This window comes from Pseudorca crassidens, chromosome 2, assembly GCF_039906515.1.
Source record: "Pseudorca crassidens isolate mPseCra1 chromosome 2, mPseCra1.hap1, whole genome shotgun sequence".
In the NCBI taxonomy this organism is placed as follows: Eukaryota; Metazoa; Chordata; class Mammalia; order Artiodactyla; family Delphinidae; genus Pseudorca; species Pseudorca crassidens.
In genome coordinates, this window is record NC_090297.1 from 83,491,624 (window position 1) to 83,511,278 (window position 19,655).

Here is a 19,655-nt window from a genome sequence, read left to right on the forward strand (position 1 = left end):
AGAAATAAAAGGAGAGATTGGGGGCATTTTAGAAAGTCCACTCTGTGGAGGTGACCCTTGCACTAAGACCAGGCAGAATCTGCAAGTATTGTGAAGAGTATTCTAGGCAGAGGAAAACAGCAGGTGCAAATTCCCCGAGGTGGGGATACTTTGGTGTGTTCAATAAAAAGGCAGCCAGTGTGACTGGGGCACTGTTAGGAGGAGGAGAGAGATAAGACATGGGGAGAGATAAATAGGCAGCAGACCACATTGGGCCTTTAGGCCACTGTGAAATGGTTGGCTTCTCATCATGCTTAGAATAAACATTCCAGGTTTTAAGCAATCCTGGTGAGAAATGAGGGGGGCTCATGAAGGCTTTCAAACATTTTTTTTACTACAGTCCACAAGAAGAAACATATTTTTTATGGTAACTCATTACATAAACACATATTCATAAACAAAAATTTCATGAGACAATACTCTTACCATGAGTGATGCATCCTGAGATTTTCTATTCGATTTCACTGTAAAAGAAGAAATACTGGTTGTTTGTTACCTATTAAACTGATTTCATAACTCACCAGTGGGTTGCAACTCACAGTTTGCAAAATGCTGGTTCAGACTAAAGTGCTGACAGTAGAGAAGGAGAGAAAAGAACATATTCAGGATGTATTTTTTTTTAATTAATTTATTTTTATTTTTGTCTGCGTTGGGTCTTTGTTGCTGCACGTAGGCTTTCTCTAGTTGCGCTGAGCGGGGGCTACTCTTCGTTGTGGTGCGTGGGCTTCTCATAGCAGTGGCTTCTCTTGTTGCAGAGCACGGGCTCTAGGTGCGTGGGCTTCAGTAGTTGTGGCACGTGGGCTCAGTAGTTGTGGCTCGTAGGCTGTAGAGTGCAGGCTCAGTAGTTGTGGCACACGGGCTTTGTTGCTCCTTGGCATGTGGGATCCTCCCAGACCAGGGCTCGAACCCGTGTCTTCTGCGTTGGCAGGCAGATTCTTAACCACTGCGCCACCAGGGAAGACCTCAAGGTTTATTTTAGAAGCAGAGTTGACAGTGGTCATTGATAGACTTGAGGGAAAGTAAAGGGAAAAGCCTGATAAATGATGATTTTCTATGATTTTGGCTTGAACAAATGGGAGAATGGTAGTCCTGTATCATAAGATGGGGAAGACCAAGGAAGGAACATGTTTGAGGAGTAGAGGGGAAATCGAGAAATCTTCACTTAAACACTTCAAAAAACTCTGATTGTAAATGTTCTTGTGCATAAAGATCTGCAATATTAATTGCTCAAATTACAAGCTGACAATAAAACAATCTTTTTATGTAAACTCTTAAAATTAAAAACACTTTTTAAATGTTAATTTTATTTTTATCATAGAAATAAAATCTGCTTACTAAACTAAACATGAAAGAAATGTGATCCATGGTCTACCCACAAAAAAATGACCATGGTTAATTTTTTAATGTTTCCTTAATGTAATTTTCTCCATGCGTATTTTTTTGGTCATTGTCTAATCTTTCATAAAGATAATTGTTTAGGATTGGAATTATATAAGCAGTTTAGAGATAATCAATGGTTTTGGAGGCAGAGAAATTTATGATCATTGATGTTTAATGAGTAGCCTTACTTTTGTAATAAAATCATTTTAATGAGGAACCCAATATTCACTCCAATGTTTTTTCAAACTTTAAAAATCCATATACATGATCACATCATAATTTATAACCAGTTTTGGATATGTGCCGATATTTGCACATCTATACTCATCCTTCCGTATCCTCAGGGGACTGGTTCCAGGACCCGCTTCAGATACCAAAATCTGAGGATGCTCATGTCCCTTATATAAAATGGCATAGTATTTGCATATAACCTACAGACACCCTCCATATAACTTTAAATCATCTATTACTCATAGTACCTAATACAATGTAAATGCTATGTAAATAGTTGCTGGCCCACAGGCAAATTCAAGTTTTGCTTTTGGGGACTTTCTGGAATCCTTTGTTCTATGTATTTTCAGGCTGCAGTTGGTTGGATCCACAGGTGCGGCACCTGTGGATATGAAGGGCCGACTACTACTTCACACACTCTCCAACATCCATCTTTGTTCCCACTGAGAATCCTGGCTACACAGGCTTCCAAATTTTTCAATTATAAAATAATTAAATATGCTTGTCTGAATTACATGTGCTCTCTCTGGCCTCTTTCACTTCCCATCTGATGCATCCCTTAAAAAACTACATGCTTGGGACTTCCCTGGTGGTGCAGTGGTTAAGACCCCGCCTGCCAATGCAGGGGACACAGGTTCGAGCCCTGGTCTGGGAAGATCCCACATGCCAAGGAGCAACAAGTTCATGTGCCACAACTACTGAGCCTGCGCTCTAGAGCCTGCATGCCACAACTACTGAGCCCACGCGCCACAACTACTGAAGCCCGGGCGCCCTAGAGCCTGTGCTCTGCAAGAAGAGAAACCACTGCAACGAGAAGCCCACGCACAGCAACTAGAGAAAGCCCACGTGCAGCAACGAAGACCAATGCAGCCAAAAATAAATAATAAATAAATTTTAAAAAGCTACATGCTTCTCAGCTTCTCAAATAATAAATAAATTTTAAGCTTCTCAGCTTCTCAAATAATAAATAAATTTTAAGCTTCTCAGCTTCTCAAATAATAAATAAATTTTAAAAAGCTACATGCTTCTCAGCCTCCTCCAAGGCTCCATTCCTCTATGACACGTGATTATATCAAGCCCAGCTGGGCTTTCATACAACAAAGTGTATTTCACAGTTCTCATAAGACTGTCAGATACTGTGTTTGTGGTCATCTGAAATCCACAAAAATATTTTCTCTCAGACTCAACTGTCTGTGAAGCATTGTCCTAGGCTTTATGTAAACAAATATGAGGGTGAACAAGGCCTCTGCCCTCAAGGGGTTTATAATCTGATCTCATTGCCAAGCAGCTTTTTGAAAAGAAATTTTTTGTTTTAGAGCAATTTAACATTTACTTTAAAATTATGAAGATAATACAGAGTGCCCGTATACGCCAAACCGTTTCCCCTATTATTAACTTTTATATTAGTATGGTGCATAATTTTACAGCCAATTTAAATCATATCATTGATAAAATTTTGAATTCTGACCTTTTCACATTACAGAATATCCTAAACATTGTTTCCACTTAAAATGAACATAAATGTTGGCCAGATACTCTAGATATTACCTGTGCCAGCCACTCCCTTTATTAGATGAGGAAACAGAGGCATGGAGAGATCTTACGTGTTTTGGCAAAGGCCAGAGTAGTGTATAAAACCACAGCTGCAGGGCCTTCAGTGTCACGTGGCTGCTTCTTACCTCGCAGGGAGAAGACGTGAGGATGTAGGGGATACTTCGTGCATTCATTCAACCAAGTCACTGAGTGCCCACGGAGTATCAGAGATTATTCAGGCGGTGGGGAAAAGGTAACAAAGCTGTTCAATCCCTACCCTCCAGGAGCTGATGTGGTAAACATCTTCGAATTGAGATCACAGGGTACGAGGCTATTGAGTGTCTGCTTTACTTCAGTCAAGTGGCCAGGGGAAAAGTGTACTGGGAAATGGAAGCCGAACATAATTTCAGAGGGTTTGTGTGGTAGGATGACTAATGGTCCCCCAAAGACGTCCATGTCCTAATCCCTGGAATCTGTGAATGTGTTACCTTACATGGCAAAAGGGACTTTGCAGATGTGATTAAGGATCTTGATTATCCAGGTGGGCCCAATGTAATCACAGAAGTCCTTCTAATGGAGGGAAAGAGAGAGGCATGAGAATCAGAGAAGGGACAAGAGATGCAGCTGGCAGTGATGGGCCTCACAGGCTGGAGGCCAGGAGATGAGGAACATGGGCAGCCCCTAGAGGCTGGAAAAGGCAGAAAACAGACCCCCCCTAGAGCCTCCAGGCCTAGGCAGGAAGGCAGGCCTGCCAAAGCTTTGATTTTAGCTCTTTAAGACCCATTCTAGACTCTGACCTCCAGAACTATAAGAGAACAAATTGTGTTGCTTTAAGCCCTAAATTTGTGGTAATTTGTTACAGCATCAATAGAAACTAATAAAGCTGCTAACTTGGCTGTGTAGAGGCTACTTTTTTTTTTTTTTTTTGCGGTACGCGGGCCTCCCACTGTTGTGGCCTCTTAGGTTGCGGAGCACAGGCTCCGGACGTGCAGTCTCAGCGGCCATGGCTCACGGGCCCAGCCGCTCTGCGGCATGTGGGATCTTCCCTGACCGGGGCACGAACCGGTGTCCCCTGCATCGGCAGGCGGACTCCCAACCACTGCGCCACCAGGGAAGCCCCGAGGCTACTTTTTATACAAGAAAAGGTTATTAAGATTATAGATTATTAGACTCTAAGTTTCGTCTCTGCTCTATCTAATCCAATAACCTCATCTTTTTAATGGAAAATAATGATGAGAAAAAAAAAGTATTGCCAAACATTTATTTATTCAAACTGATTATATAACTTTCGATTAGAAACTATAATGTAGGGCTTCCCTGGTGGCGCAGCGGTTGAGAATCCACCTGCCGATGCAGGGGACACGGGTTCTTGCCCCGGTCTGGGAAGATCCCACATGCTGCGGAGCGGCTGGACCCGTGAGCCATGGAGGCTGAGCCTGCGCGTCCGGAGCCTGTGCTCCGCAACGGGAGAGGCCACAACAGTGAGAGGCCTGCGTACCGCAAAAAAAAAAAAAAAAAAAAAGAAAGAAAACAAGAAACTATAATGTAGCAGCACGATTCATAATAGCTTTAAACTGGAAACAAACCAAATTCATCAATAATAGAATGGAAAACCAACTGTTATATATTCCCATAATGGAATATTACACAGCAATGAGAATGTATGAACTACAATTACAAGCAAATATGGATGAATTACATGAACTCATGCTATTTTTGAGCAAAAGAAGTTCAATACAAATAGTGAATACCATATGATTCTGTTTACATAAAGTTCAAAAACAGGCAAAAGCGATCTGTGATGTTAAAAGTTACATTGATCCCAATCTGTTACTGAAACTCTAACACCTCTGTGAAAATTATATAATTCAAACTTACAGCAATAGTTTCAAAACTATATTTCAAAAACATGACAATTGTAATCATTGTATCCAAAACAAATATCAAAAAATATTGACAAGACAAGACAAATGGTTAACATGGTAAGGTGCAAAAGTATTAAATGATGAGCGAAATTTAAAAAAAACAGTTACACTGGAGAAGGGTGAGGGTAATGACGAGGCAGGGCAGGATGGAGGCTCCTGGGACGCTGGCCATGTTCTATTTCTTGATCTCAGTGCTGGTTACATGAATGAGTTTACTTTGTGAAACCTCATATGATTTGTACAAACTTCTGTATGCTGCACATCAATGAAAAGATTGCTTAAAATAAAACTATATGAGTGTGTGGCCCCAATGGTTGTTTTAACATTGGGGTTGTGGCCCCAATGGTTGTTTAGCTTGATATAAAGACTAAGAGCCTTTAGAGGGAAAATAATGAGCAAACTCCGCCTCTGGGCCCTTCTTGGATTCATTGCCCAAAAACAAAGCCAACAGCCCTCCCTGGCTTTAGAATATTAGATTTAAGATTTGTCCTAAAACATTTGAAACACTTGCTTTGTGCTGCACTTATTAAACTCTCTCCCCAACTTCCCCCAGAACACTTTATTTCCAAGCTGGTGTTTAAAAATATTATTTAATTATTGGTAAGTAGGCTGGAAGGAAAGTCTTTAATAAGTTAATGATAAATAACAATTGCCTAATTATGATTCTGTGGAAGAACGAGGCTTTCTGGTGTGCTTGGAATTTTATCTACTCTGGGCACCCCTTATTTTGAGCAGGCTGCTGGTGGAATGCTAAGCCTGGAGTCTGACTAAATGACCCTTCACGCTCAGTATCGTGGGGGAAGAATTTGTACAAGGCTGTTGAGTTCATTTAAAGAATGGTGAACAATTTAAATTTAAATACTAAACCATCTGTAAATTAAATGGTTTAAATAATAAGCATTTAAATAATAGATATCCTTTAGATGCCATGGAAAAAGATAATTTCCTATAACAAATATGATTTCTAAGATGTGCGGTCCTGACATAATTTTTGATTGCCTGTAAGAATCAAAATTTTGTAGTTAATAGTTGAATATCTTGGGGGAACTTCTTGCTCTTCAGCAAACATTAAGGAGAACTGGCAATTAAATTTAAGTAAGTCTTTACCCCTCCAGGATAGTGTTCCTTGTTTATTCTGTTCTTGAGGTTGCTGCAGTGTGAGTGCTTCCAACATTCTCTTATCTTTGCTAAGGAGGAGGAGAGCCAGTGTTTGGAATTCTCGAAGTACTTATAGCAACAAGACTATTTCTGCACAAGGTTCATTATCAAATGCCATTGTGACCTCCAACATTAATTTTACCTAAAGCTGAAAGAAATTTTGGAGGGTGCTTGTAATTTTATGTCACAATTTTAAGGGAGCCCAAATCCTAAAGTTGAATATGGACTTAATGCAGTTTATTTTTGGTAACTAACTTCCTACCAAAAAAAAAAAAAAAGAAATGAGTGAAAGTTGGTGCTCAATTCTGGTGGAGAATACTAACAACAACAAGGGCAACAACCACATCACCTTAAAAACATAAATCAAAAGAAAATAATATATAAAAACCACAGTGCTATGTGGGTAGCTAAAAAAGAAAAAATATCGATGCCCTTAATTTTAATTCAAAGCTGGCAACATTTTTATGTCAAATTAGTCAAGTAATAAAAAATATGATTTAATGTACTACTTTATCCATACTAGTACTTATGTTAAAAAATTAGTTGGGAGAAATTTGTGACAATGATGTGAGATATTAGAGAACAAAGGAGACAAACGAATACAGGAACATATCATGGACTGCATAAAATTTATACATTTTAATTTAAAAAATATTTTCCTATCTTCTCCTCATTGTTAAAGTCCTAAAATACTCATCGATAATCTAGTGTAAGAGCTTTTGAAATAAGATTGCTTTCCTTCCTTCTATCCTTTCTCTCCTTCAACAGTGAGTGAGGTATAGTACCTGACTCAGGTTCTTCTCAATTTGCATACAAAATATCAAGGATTTTATTCAAATGCAGATTTTCATTCAGTAGGTCTGGGGTTGATCCTGCGTTGGTCCTGGGGTTGATTAGAATCTGTGCTTCTAATAAGCTTCTAGGTGATGCCAATGCCGTTGCACCTTGTACCACAATTTGAGTACCAAGGATTGGAGAGAACAGCCAATCCTCAAAGAGTTCATAGTCTAGTTACAGCCATTTCCATTTTCCACTATAGTTCAAAAAGTTTTAGCTTATTTTTCAGATTATGTATACAGCCCAGATGGCATCAAGGAGCTTCTTCCTCCTCTCAAGATCTAGATAAAATTAGATCAAAACACATCCCTAATTCTCTAGCCTCTGAAAACCCGAAGACTTTCCCACAATTTATGGAATGAGCCCAGAGACGAAACTTGGACCTTTTCCAATTTCCACAAAAAATCCACCTGCACAAGAATGTTGTCATTCGTAGAGAACATTTTGTAGGCATTGTCCGTTTATAGAGATGGGAGAAGACAAAGGGAGAGTTGACCTAACACTAGTACAAACACTCTGAAAGGGACTACTGGCTCCTGCTTCCACAGGATTAGTTCTGCGTCTGGATCGTCTCACTACTTGAAGTGCCATGTTCATCCTGCACTGTGTGCTGTAAGTGTCACCCATAAGCTCATGCTTCATGAGGGAGGGAGCCGGTATTTGAGCTGTATCTGATCAGACACCTATTTAGAACTCTCCTTTAAACAAACAAGCTAAAAACTTTCTTCTGTTTGGATGGATTCAGGAAGCTCCATTGTTTAGTATAAATGTTTAATATGTAATAAAATTAAATACAGGCACATCTTGTTCTATTGTGCTTCACTTTTTTTGCACTTGCAGATACTGCGTTTTTTACAAATTGAAAGTTTCTGGAAACCCTGTGTCAAGCAATTTTCTATCGGTACCATTTTTCCAACAGCATTTGCTCACTTTGTGTCTCTGTGTCCCATTTTGGTAAGTCTCACAATATTTCAAACTTTTTCCTCGTTATAGTTGTTATAGTGATCTTTGATGTTTGATGTGATCTTTGATGTTCCTATTGCAAAAAGATTATGACTCACTGAAGGCTCAAATGATGGTTTAGCATTTTTTAGCAATAAAGTATTTTAAAATTAAGATATGTACATTTTTTACACATAATGCTATTGCACACTTAATAGACTACAGCATGGTATAAACATAACATTTATATGCACTGAGAAATGAAAAAAATTTGTGTGACTCGCTTTATTGCAATATTTATTTCATTATGATGGTCTGGAACTGAACTGACAATATCTCCAAGATATGCTGTTAATATTAAAAAAAACAGTGAAATGATAAGACTAATAGACAACATAAAGCAATGCTTAATTAGTTGGTAAATGCTGGATCTATACCAATGGACAGGTCAAACATCAGGTGTTCGTAACTTCTTGTCATTCTTAGAGTCACATAAGCACATAAGCAATAATATAAATACTTTTAGTATTTTACTTAGATATAGGAAAAAATATTGCCAATGCCCTCCAGCCAAAGACCACCAGGAACATACTTGTGGTTGAACAAGGAAGGTGGGTTTATTACTCATGGCAGAAAGGAAGAATGTACACCACGGGGAACTGTGCATCTCAGTAAGATGGTGTTAGAAAGGGTTTATTGTAGGATTGGGGTTCGGGTTAAGTGATTTCAGGAGAGTTTGAGGAAGTGGGGCTTTGCTTAGCATTAAATGTCAGAAAACAGGTAATTCTATGATTGAGTATGATTAATAAATCTTAACTCAAAGGAGAGAAGACTAGTTGGAGGCTAGCCTGTAATGGGTAAAGAAGCAGCAGTCACTCATATCAGCCAGGATAGGAGGATGTTTGGCCATTTTTGTGGTTTGGACACTGTTCATGTTATGTCTCTGTGCAGACATGTTTATGGAGTGGCCCTGTTTTTGTCCTGACCCATCACAGTCAAAGAGCAGCCTTGTCTCTTGCTGATGGTCTGTGAAACTGTTTGTGTTCAACAGTAGAGTCTTAAGGCATAGCTGATAGTAGCAGGCCAGCTCCTGGAGGTTGAGAGCTGCTTTTCTTTTTCTCAATAAATTTTAGAAGCAAAATATCATTAGCCTTGCTTTTTTTCTCAGAGCAGTGTAACATGGAACACTGTTTCAGATACACTACTTTGAACAATAGGAAAATAAATGATGAGTTTTAAGCTGTAGAGTAACATGATGTTTTAGAATCACATGTGGAGAATGGACTGTGGTGAATGGACTGGAGGGGGAAGACTAAAAGGCAGGAGCAAAAGTTAATGTTTATTCATTTATTTATTCATCAAATTATTAGATACCTACTGAGTGCTAGGCACTGTGCTGGACTTTGGGGCTGCCATGGTGAATGAGACAACCCCTCCCTCAGGAGCCCACAGTCTCCCAAGGACGATAAACAAGAACTGGGTACAGCGTGATAAGCACTGTGATAGGACATCTCACAAGAGAGGCCGCTAATCCTGACTTGGGACGTGAAGGAAGCCTTCTGGAGAAACCAATTATGAGTTGGAAAAGACAGATGCACACAGTGGGAAAATGGGAAGCATGTTTCAAATTGAGGAATTAGCATGCTTGGGGAAGTGTAAGACATCAAGAGGCAATTGCAAAGTCCAGGCAAGAAGAAGTGAGGGTCTGGATTAGTGCAAAGAAGGTGGCGAACAAGAGAAGGTGGTAAGAAGAGGAGAGATTAGATGTAGGAGGTGATGGAAAGGAGGCAACTAAGAAGAATCCCATATTTCTGTTTGGAGTAATGCCACTAGTAAGGGTAGGGGAATATGTTTTTTATGGGTGTGTGGGTGCACTTTGGGGAAGTACAATCATTTGTGGACAGGCTGCATTTGCAGTCCTATGGAACACCCAGATAAAGTTAAGAAGGCAGTTGGAGGTAATACATAGCTCAGAATCCTTTTTTCTAGATAGAGATATGGGAGATATTGGATAAAGGAGGTAATAAAGATACAGACTGGATGGAATTATCCAGGTGGAGTACAAAATTTTCAAAAATAGCAATATTTAAGGGTTAGGTAGAGTGAGCAGAACTTGTGTGGCTGGTGTGGACTTCAGAAATTTAGGCTACAAATATGATCACATCTTTTGTTTAACAAATTGACTGAGTCCATATTAGCAAGGTTTCATAATTTCCTTCCTCAAAAATGTCCATTAATGGCAGGTACTGATTCAGCCCAAGGATTGGGAGCTTTGTTGGTCAGTCTTCTTCCAAGCGTCAGGTGGAGAGAGCACTGGAGCCTGGTAAGTCCATTGCCTTTGTTTCTTGAGTCCACAGGGTATTACCATTGAAGACTAATCCTGCAGTTTGATGGATGGTGTTGGGATGCCCTTGCTGGCCTGTTAGATGACTGTGCAGACCACAGCGGTGGGTATTAGGGTCACAGCTACCCTTAATTCACACTTATGCGCAGCAATTTTCCCCCAACATGCAACAGCAATGGCAGGATGGTTGGGGAGGTAATTCTGCCACTGTGTGCTGAAAACAATGTACCCACCTTCCACCCCCATGAATTCTGGGGTCTTTGTGCTGCTGTATCTTATTTTCCTGGTATATTCAGCTCTTGGAATCCTTGGTCACTTCTCCCCTAGCAGACTTTCCTCAGGACTCCTTGATGGATCCTTAACAGGCTTCCCTGACGTTGAACCATGGAGTCTGGAGTTTGGGGCTCTGATGTCTTTTCCTCAAGCAGGCCTTCAGTTCCTTGTAGGGACTGAGTCACCTCCTCCCCAGTGTCTAGCTCTGCATGCCAATGGGAGAGACAGTTTTTGCTAAGACAAAAAAGTAAGTCATGCATGTCTACTTGCCCTATATCTGCACAACTAAATGACCCTTCTCCAGACCAAGAAGCTCAAGTTCTATCAGATTTAAAAAGAGATCAGCTTGGTGCTTTGTGACCACCTAGAGGGGTGGGATAGGGAGGGTGGGAGGGAGATGCAAGTGGGAGGGGATATGGGGATATATGTATATGTATAGCTGATTCACTTTGTTGTACAGCAGAAACTAACACACCATTGCAAAGCAATTATAGTCCAATAAAGACGTTAAAAAAAAATAGTGGAGGGTGGATAGGCAGCTTTTTTAGCCAAGGAGAAGGAAAGTTAAGAGAACAGGAGAGACTGTGGCAAGGAAACTGGGAGTTATAAAGAAGTGAGTGATCAATACTTTCAATCTTTATCAGATTAAATAAGTGAAAACTGAGAAGGATCCACTGAATTTTGACTTGGAGTTATGGCTGGCTAGTCACATGACTGCAGTGGTTTGAAGAGTGAATGAAAGGTGGAGTAGAGGCGGTAAGTCTACACTCTTCTTACAAGAACCTTGGCTGTGAAACCAAAGTAGGATAAAGTAGGGGTGGTGGTGATGTAGGAGGTGGGCTTCCTGAGAACCAGCAAGGGTAGCTCCGAGGAATTCCAGCCTCATCTTATCTGCTTCTTTAGGAATTTTGAATTAACTGAAGGCCTGGTGTAGTGCGATCACCTACTGAAGTGTCAAAATGATAAATGAGTTATTTTCTTAAAATAAACTTCATTCTTTAGAACAATTTCAGATTGATAAAAAAAAGATTGCAAAGATAGTACAGAAGTTTTCCATGTACCTCACAAGATTTCCCCTATTATTAACATCTTTCGTTAGTATTGGTATATTTGTTACAATTAATGAACCAGTGTTCGTACATTATTATTAACTAAAGTTCCTACAATATTCAGATTTCCTTAGCATCTACCTCATATTTTTTTGTTGTTACAGGCTCCCATCCAAGATACATAACATTTAGTCATCATGTCTCCTTAGACTTCTCTTGGCTTTGACAATTTCTCAAGACTTCCCTAGATTTTGATGACCGCAACCATTTTGAGCAGTACTGGTCAGGGTATTTTTTTGTAGAATGCCCCTCAACTGGGATTTGTCTAATGCTTTTCATGATTAGACTAGGGTTGTGAGTTTTGGAGGGGAAGACCCCAGAATGCCGGTTTTTGTTTTTTTGTTTTTCTTTTTTTTAAGGCAAGTAAAGCCGGCAGACCGAGAAGATGGCAGACTGGTGCCTCTGAGAAACCATGTTATCGGGTTTTGGATGCCAGTTTCTTTTATAGCACAGAGAGGGGGAGGAGATGAGGAAGTAAAGTAAAAAGGCCAGAAGTTTTGCAAATATCCCCTGGAATGGCCAGCCTCAGGGAGGGGATGTGTTAATTTCTTCTTTCTTGAAGCCATCCACAGGTGGGTGGGGTCGGATCCTCTCCCTGTGAGCTGAACAAAGGCACTTTAACATTCAGGCAGAGGGGCAGGGTTCCCTGAGGCAGGCCATTATGTATGATTAAAATAACAAGAGCAATGAAAAGGAAAGGTTAAAGTCAAAGAAACAGATTGAACATGGAGTCTGATTTAGCTCTTTCCTGTTACAATTCCCCATGTCAATGTCCATTCCACAATCTTGTGGAAAAAGGGGTGACAACGTTTTAACTCTTCCGTCTGATGGATCTTTCTGGGAGTGTCCACTGTCGGGTGTCAGTGATCCAAATGTTGAGATTCGTGTTACACTTTGGAAGTGTCTACTTTATGCCTGTAGAGTTGAAAATATTTATAACCTAAAAGTTGAGAGTTATCAGGAATTTTGAGGTCTTCAAGCCCAGGAGGCCACATCTCAAGTTAAGGAATTTAGCATTTTTCTATGTATGGGAAGATGCAAGAGTCTGGGCTCACTGAAATCATTTCTTTGATATGCACCACAGCTATCTGGGGCCTGTATCCTGGATTTTCATATCTTGAGTTTCCTCAGGGCTCACCATAGGGAGTGGCTGCAGTCTGATGGCTGCTAGATGGCAGGTATTCTTCTCCTTCCTGCGTTTCCTCAGGGCTCACCGGCTCAGGTTGGAGGGCTGCGATCGCTGATGACTGATCCTCTCCTCTTGGTCACGAATTTGACCAATAGTTGGGAGACATTTCATGATCAGATTTTGTCCCACTGTGCTGGGAGGCTCATCGCAGGTCAGGCGAAAATTCTTGATATGTCACTCCAAGTGCTAATTTTCGGATTAGGCCCTATTGATAATTAAAGATTCTCTGGATCCTCTGTTTAATTATGATCCAGGAGACATTTTCCCTTGTTGCTTCTTCCCATACCTAGAATCGCATTATTACAATTATGTTATAAAAGTGATCTATTTCCTTAAGATGTTTAGCCATAGAAGTTTTGTTGGAGGCCTGGTTACACACTTGGTACTGCAAGAGACAACACTCATAAAATAGACAGGATATAAGTAATGCAGCTAGTAACATTGACAAAGACACAGTGCAGCAGGGAGATACAAAGCACAAACAATTTGGAAATAAAGAACTAATTAAAACAATGATTAGCATAGTATGAAGTCCACAGGAGAGCCAGCTGGAGAAAACAAATTCTGGCAGGGTCAGGTAGAGAGAAAAAGATAAACATTTCCTCTTTGTTTACAAAGGCATACTTTATCAACTGTTGTAGGTCACAGCATAAGAGAAAAGATTTTTCCGAAAAACAAAGATTAAAGCCAGAATATTTCCCAAAGTCATAAAATTATAAATCATGTTTACCAGTTCATTCATTCCCACGTAATTAATTCCCATTGATCTGGATGAAATAATCAGGTTTCCCTTTAGTTTTGTCATTTGTTACCCAGTCCAGTGATATTATCTAAAGGCTATCAGAAACTTATATTTGTTAAAAAGTTCCTTTTTATCAGTCTTCTTGAAGAATCTTCATTTTGTAAAAGCATCAGGACAAAAAACTTAAAATAGCATGGTTAAAGATTTGAGTACAATGTAATTTTGGATATAACATTTTAGAATAACTAGTATTATGATTGATAACATATCAGGACATATCAAATGTTAGGGATTCCATATAAAATTTGGAATATCTATATAAATGACATTTATCCATACTCTGTAATCTAAGGTTCATCTCCAGTCACTTGACAATGTTTTTGAAGTAATTTAACATACGAAATAAACTTAGTTTGACATCTCTCTCTGAGATGTTTCAGAGATGTTCTTTCGAAGTATACCGGGGTCAGATGGAGGCTAAAAAGCTTTAGTCAGATTTTGATATTTGGGAATTTTGTTAAAAATATCAGAAAGGTTTCAAAATACAACAGGATCGTAGGTCACTGTGAAAGAGTACTTATTCATTTAACCAAAGTCACAAAACGATTAAAAGAAAACAAATATGGATCACTTAAGGGCACAGAAACTTACATAATCTGTTATCGAAAGAAGCACTTCTAACACATAGAGATCAAATTCCAGTCTTGTATTAGCTTATCTAAAAAAAAAAAAATCCATTTACTTAGTTAACATCAATCTTAGTTAATCCTGATCATGTACAAAACTTTCTCAGCAAAATGTAATTCCATTCCTCATACATTCTTAACTGAAAACACACATTCTACCGTACTGAAATGTTTTATTATTTTCAGTAGCTTTAATTATATATTTAAATTAGAATCCCCAACTCTTGAAAACCTTAATTTCTAGTGACAACCAAGAGGCAAGTAATAGTTACCAAAATCTGGAGAACCTATTTTAGATGATTTTTAGAACACAATTATTCTTATAGTTTACCTAAAATCTCTTATTTTTATTTACTTTAAAGGTTCATCATATCAAGTTATTTTTCTTGCTGACAAATTTGCAACAGATCTAACAAGATTTCATTTAACTTCTATTAAACCTAGGTGCAGTGAAAGTACTATAATGTTGATGGCTCTAAAGACATGTCTCTATTAATTAGATCAACAAACTTAAACATGAATACCAGGCATTAATTTAATACTAAATATTTCCCAGTTCACATGAACCTGAAACTCATTTAGCTTAATTTCTCTCGTATTTAGAATTGTTTGGTTTGTAAGCACTTTTCTTTAAGCCAGTTAAATAGAGCTCATTTACAGACTAACCTCAGCAATGTTACCCAAAGACAAAAACACATACAAACACACAAACAGACATCATAGTTCTCATTTCAAAATTCCAGCCCGAGTCAGGTACAGCAATGTAAACCCCATCAGTTTACAAAAGAGGTTGGATTAAAGTTGGGTTTCTGGCAGATGGAAAAAATTAAGCTCACTTGTTCAGATGGTTAAACCCTTTCTACTAATACTTATGGAAAACAAGTCAAGCTCTAAATTACTTTTTATTTAGTACCCTCTTTTTCAAAATTTGCATTTTAAAAAGATGGCAGAAATAAGTGTTTTTGAGAAGACCAGTTAGGACATTTGTATCTCAAAGATATAGGCAAGTTTCTCCTAGGATGACTTTGTTTCCCCTTTGTTTAATATTTATAAGTCTCTTAAGATCACCCGTATTTATTAGAAAATCAGTCACCTTGTTCCCCACTGTCAATGTTACCTGGGGCTCCTGTGGGGAAATCAGAATCGGACGCCTTAAGTCCAAGGGAGTCCCCTGGCCTTTTACAGGATATCGGGGCACGGGAAATTGCCTTGCTGCAGAAGTGGCCCCGGTCCAAATTGGGTGCCCTGTTGGGTCTTAGATGGTGATTCTAAACCAGGTCCCTGTGTCCTGGGGGTTACCACAGAAACTTGTATTTGATCCCCACAGGTAGGGGAAACAGGAGGTGGTGAATCTGTTGGCGGGGCACGGGGTGGGAGGGGGCGGGGTCAGTTGGAACAGCTGCCGGTGCAGCCTGCTCGGCCACTGGGGAGATGAACAGGCTGGGTTGGGGGGTTAAGTTTTGAAATAACATGTCCCCAGTCGCATTTTCTTTTTCTTTTCCCTTGTAGAACAGGTTTCCCTTTGTGTTTCCTTTCAGACCACTGCACCATAAGGTGGCAGCCCTCTGACTCCTTTTCCTCCTGATGCAATAGCATAAATGCTCCTACATATGGAATCTTATCTCTTTTCCCTGCTCTTTTGCAGAACATTTCTAACTGCGAGATTGTATAATAATTGAGTGAGCCATTCAGGGGCCATCGTTCTTCTGATCCTAACATATATTGGGTCCACATCTTATTACAATAGTATATCATGTCTTTCTTAGTTATAGGCTCACGGCTATGTTTTGCCCATTTATCTAATATATTCCCCAAAGGCCTCTCCTTAGGGATAGATGGAGTATTTTCCACCTTTAAAAGTTTGATAACACCAAGACACAAAAGACGCAGACAAATTCCAACACAAAAGGCACAAATTCTAGCCTCGATGCACACAAAACCAAGACAAAACCAATGAACTAGTTCCCAGATCGGGTAGACTTACCCTACAAAACCAACGAACTAGTTCCCAGCGAACCAGTTCCCAGGATCAGGTAGAGTCCAACAATTACCCCCTCCAACAGGGTACCCCAACCAGATTGGTTTGGTCCGTAAAGGAAAAGCCCAGATTATGGGGGGAATATGTTCCCGGCATGCACGCCAGTTCGACTTACCCTCCAGAATCAAATCGAGTCCATCGACTCATAGCCACAAACTGAAGTTTGTCGGTTCCTTGCTTCAACTGCCAAGCTCTGGGGTAGCCAGTGCCGCTGCAGGGAACTTTGGAGGGAAGATCCTCGGGACAAATGGTCCTGGCAGCTGCTAGGGCCTTGCCCCAGTATTCCCCTGACCGGGGCCAGTTAGCCAGGAGCAGCAAGGCTCCTGGCTGGCTAAGCCGAATTTGTTACTGAGTCCAAGCTCCCTCTGCTGGCCGCACGATAGACCAGTGAATCGGAGACAAGGTGTTGAGGCAAGGAGTAGGACTTTATTTGGAAAGCTGGCAGACCGGGAAGATCTGCGAGTCTCTGAAAAACCATCTTGCAGAATGCCATGTTAATCACATCATGTCAAAGGTACATACCATTAATGTGACTTATCACTTTTTTTTAAATACATTTATTTATTTTATTTATTTATTTTTGGCTGTGTTGGGTCTTTGTTGCTGCGCGCGGGCTTCCTCTAGTTGCAGCGAGCAGGGCCTACTCTTCTTTGCAGGCTTCTCACTGCGGTGGCTTCTCTCGTTGTGGAACATGGGCTCCAGGCGTGTGGGCTTCAGTAGTTGTGGCACGCAGGCTCAGTAGTGTCTCATGGGCTCTCGAGCACGGGCTCAGTAGCTGTGGTGCATGGGCTTAGTTGCTCCGCGGCATGTGGGATCTTCCCAGACCAGGGATCGAACCCGTGTCCCCTGCATTGGCAGGCAGATTCTCAACCACTGGGCCACCAGAGAAGCCCGACTTATCACTTTTGATTTTGACCTTGATCACCCGGATGAAATATTATTTGTCAGGTTTCTCCACTGTAAAGTTACTCCCTGCACACCAGCCTCCCCCATTCTGCCCTCTTTGGATGGAAATCACTATGCACAGCCTACACTCAAGGAATCAGGAGACAGGCTTCGCCTCTGTGAGGGTGGAGTATCTACATAGTTTATGTGGAAGTCTTCTGAACCACAGCCTTTTCTTTCTAGGGTAAGTGAATTTTTAATCCTCCTATAAAAGACTCAATGACTTCATGCCTTGCTTTCTAAGATTAAACCTGTAGCATAAATTTCATCCAGGAAGTTAGCTATTTGGTTCATATTTTTCGATACAGATTAACATGCTGACAGTAGCAGAAGATGAGAGCAGTGAAGAAGAGCCTCACAAAAATATCACTGAAAGTGTCTTATGCACGTATTTCTTGTACTAGTCGTTAACATTTCTATAGGCCAAGAAAAAAGTCATTTAATAAGAACTGCTGGTAACTGAGTGACTTGAATAACATGAAGCTGAAGTACCGAATCAACATTTTTTGTCACTTTTTATTTTCTAATTTCTCAATAGATAGAACAGCTTAAAAAAAGTCAACGTTAGTGAGTTTCATGTCCTTATAATTAGCCCTAAGAATGAAAGAGAAACCACAGAATAAAACAAACTGGTTGTGTTAAGCAGCCGTAGGTAGTTTATCTAGGCTCTTTCCCTTACTAGTTGTGTGAGCTATGGCAAATTACTTAACTTCCGTAAGCCTCAATTTTCTAACCTATAAGTTAGAATGATAGTAATGCCTACATAACATAATTTTTGAGGATTAAGTGACATAATGTATTTCAAACTATATTTGTAACCTATAAAGCTGCACTAGTCACTCAAGCTACTATTCCTGGGGTGACACTCAGCCAGGGTGCACTGCTGCAGCCAGTATAGATCTTTATGCCTAATGTTTGTTAGATTGGTCAGAGCCCAAGCTGCATTAGTGTTTAACATTTTGATGATCACTGCTGCTAGCTGCTTGTGAGCTGCACGGAGAGCCTGCTTCCTCCTGGCCCTCACAGTCATTTACTTATGTACTGTTGGGACTAGCACAGTACCTGGGCCTCTCTACATGTGAATAATTAAGATGCTGTGATGCTTGGAGATCTGGGGTTGGGGAATTTGAAAGGCAATCTTTCCTCTTGCAGAATGTGTACTTGCGATGGCTGAGTCAGCAAGCCAGGTTGGTACAGCCCTTCCCAGTGTGTGGTCCTGTGGACCCCCATCTGTTGCTGTGAACATTTAAGGCTGTGTAGATTTAGTATTTAGTAAAGGTAGGTTTGTTTTTTCCTTGATTTCTTTTATTAAAATGCTACCCAAAGTACTGATCAAATGAGAGAAATTATGCCCCTGAATAATTTCTTGAGTATAAGAAAGTTAGGTATCATAGAAAGCGATAAAAAATTCCAAACCATAGTTGAACTGAGTTAGGAAATAGCTGCTCCAGGGAATTACATGACACCACAAATAAGAATAACATTGAGGAGTATCTCCTCAAATACATTATATATAACCTGAAGTTACTTTATTGAATCACTTCCACTTTTGCTGGAAAAAAATGCTTAGTGCTTTTGGAAGAAATATTTAATAATATAATTTTCCAATCACATTTCATGTTTTGTTTTTCCAAGTCACAATTTTGACTAAAGAGTTTAATTTTTGATTTATAAAATTGTACTGATTGTCTGAGATTGAATACACAAATATTTTTAAACAATTGCAAATCACTTATTAATATGTTTTTGTCCTGGCAGTGAAAGCTCCGAGTCCTAACCATTGGACCACCAGGAAATTCCCTTAATGTGCTTTTTTAAGGGCATCACTTTGGGAAAAAAGTCATCATATATTGTATTTTGTGCACATAATTGAAGGAAGAACTGTATCACCAGATCAAGGATGAAGCTGTCTTCAAGAACAACCTGAACAGAAACTGAATGATGCCCGGATTCTCATCTCTCTCTCTCTCCACCTTCTGTAAGCTTTCACTTTGAACTTATGGTGATGGTGGGGTGGGGGGAGAGGCAAGGGAAGAATCTACTATACAAAGATCAAGAACTTTGGGGGTCATTCAAAACTAGGTTCAGATTCGGTTTTGCAAACTTAACTTGGACATGTTATTTAATGGCTCAGAAGGGATAAAGGTCTGCTCAGTAACAACTCTCTCTCAGGCTTTTTGGGGAGAATTACATGTAATGATATACATAGGCACTTCGCATAGCAGCTGCCCATAGTAGCCACTCAGTACAAAGTATTGTTATTATTATAAATTTAAGATATTAT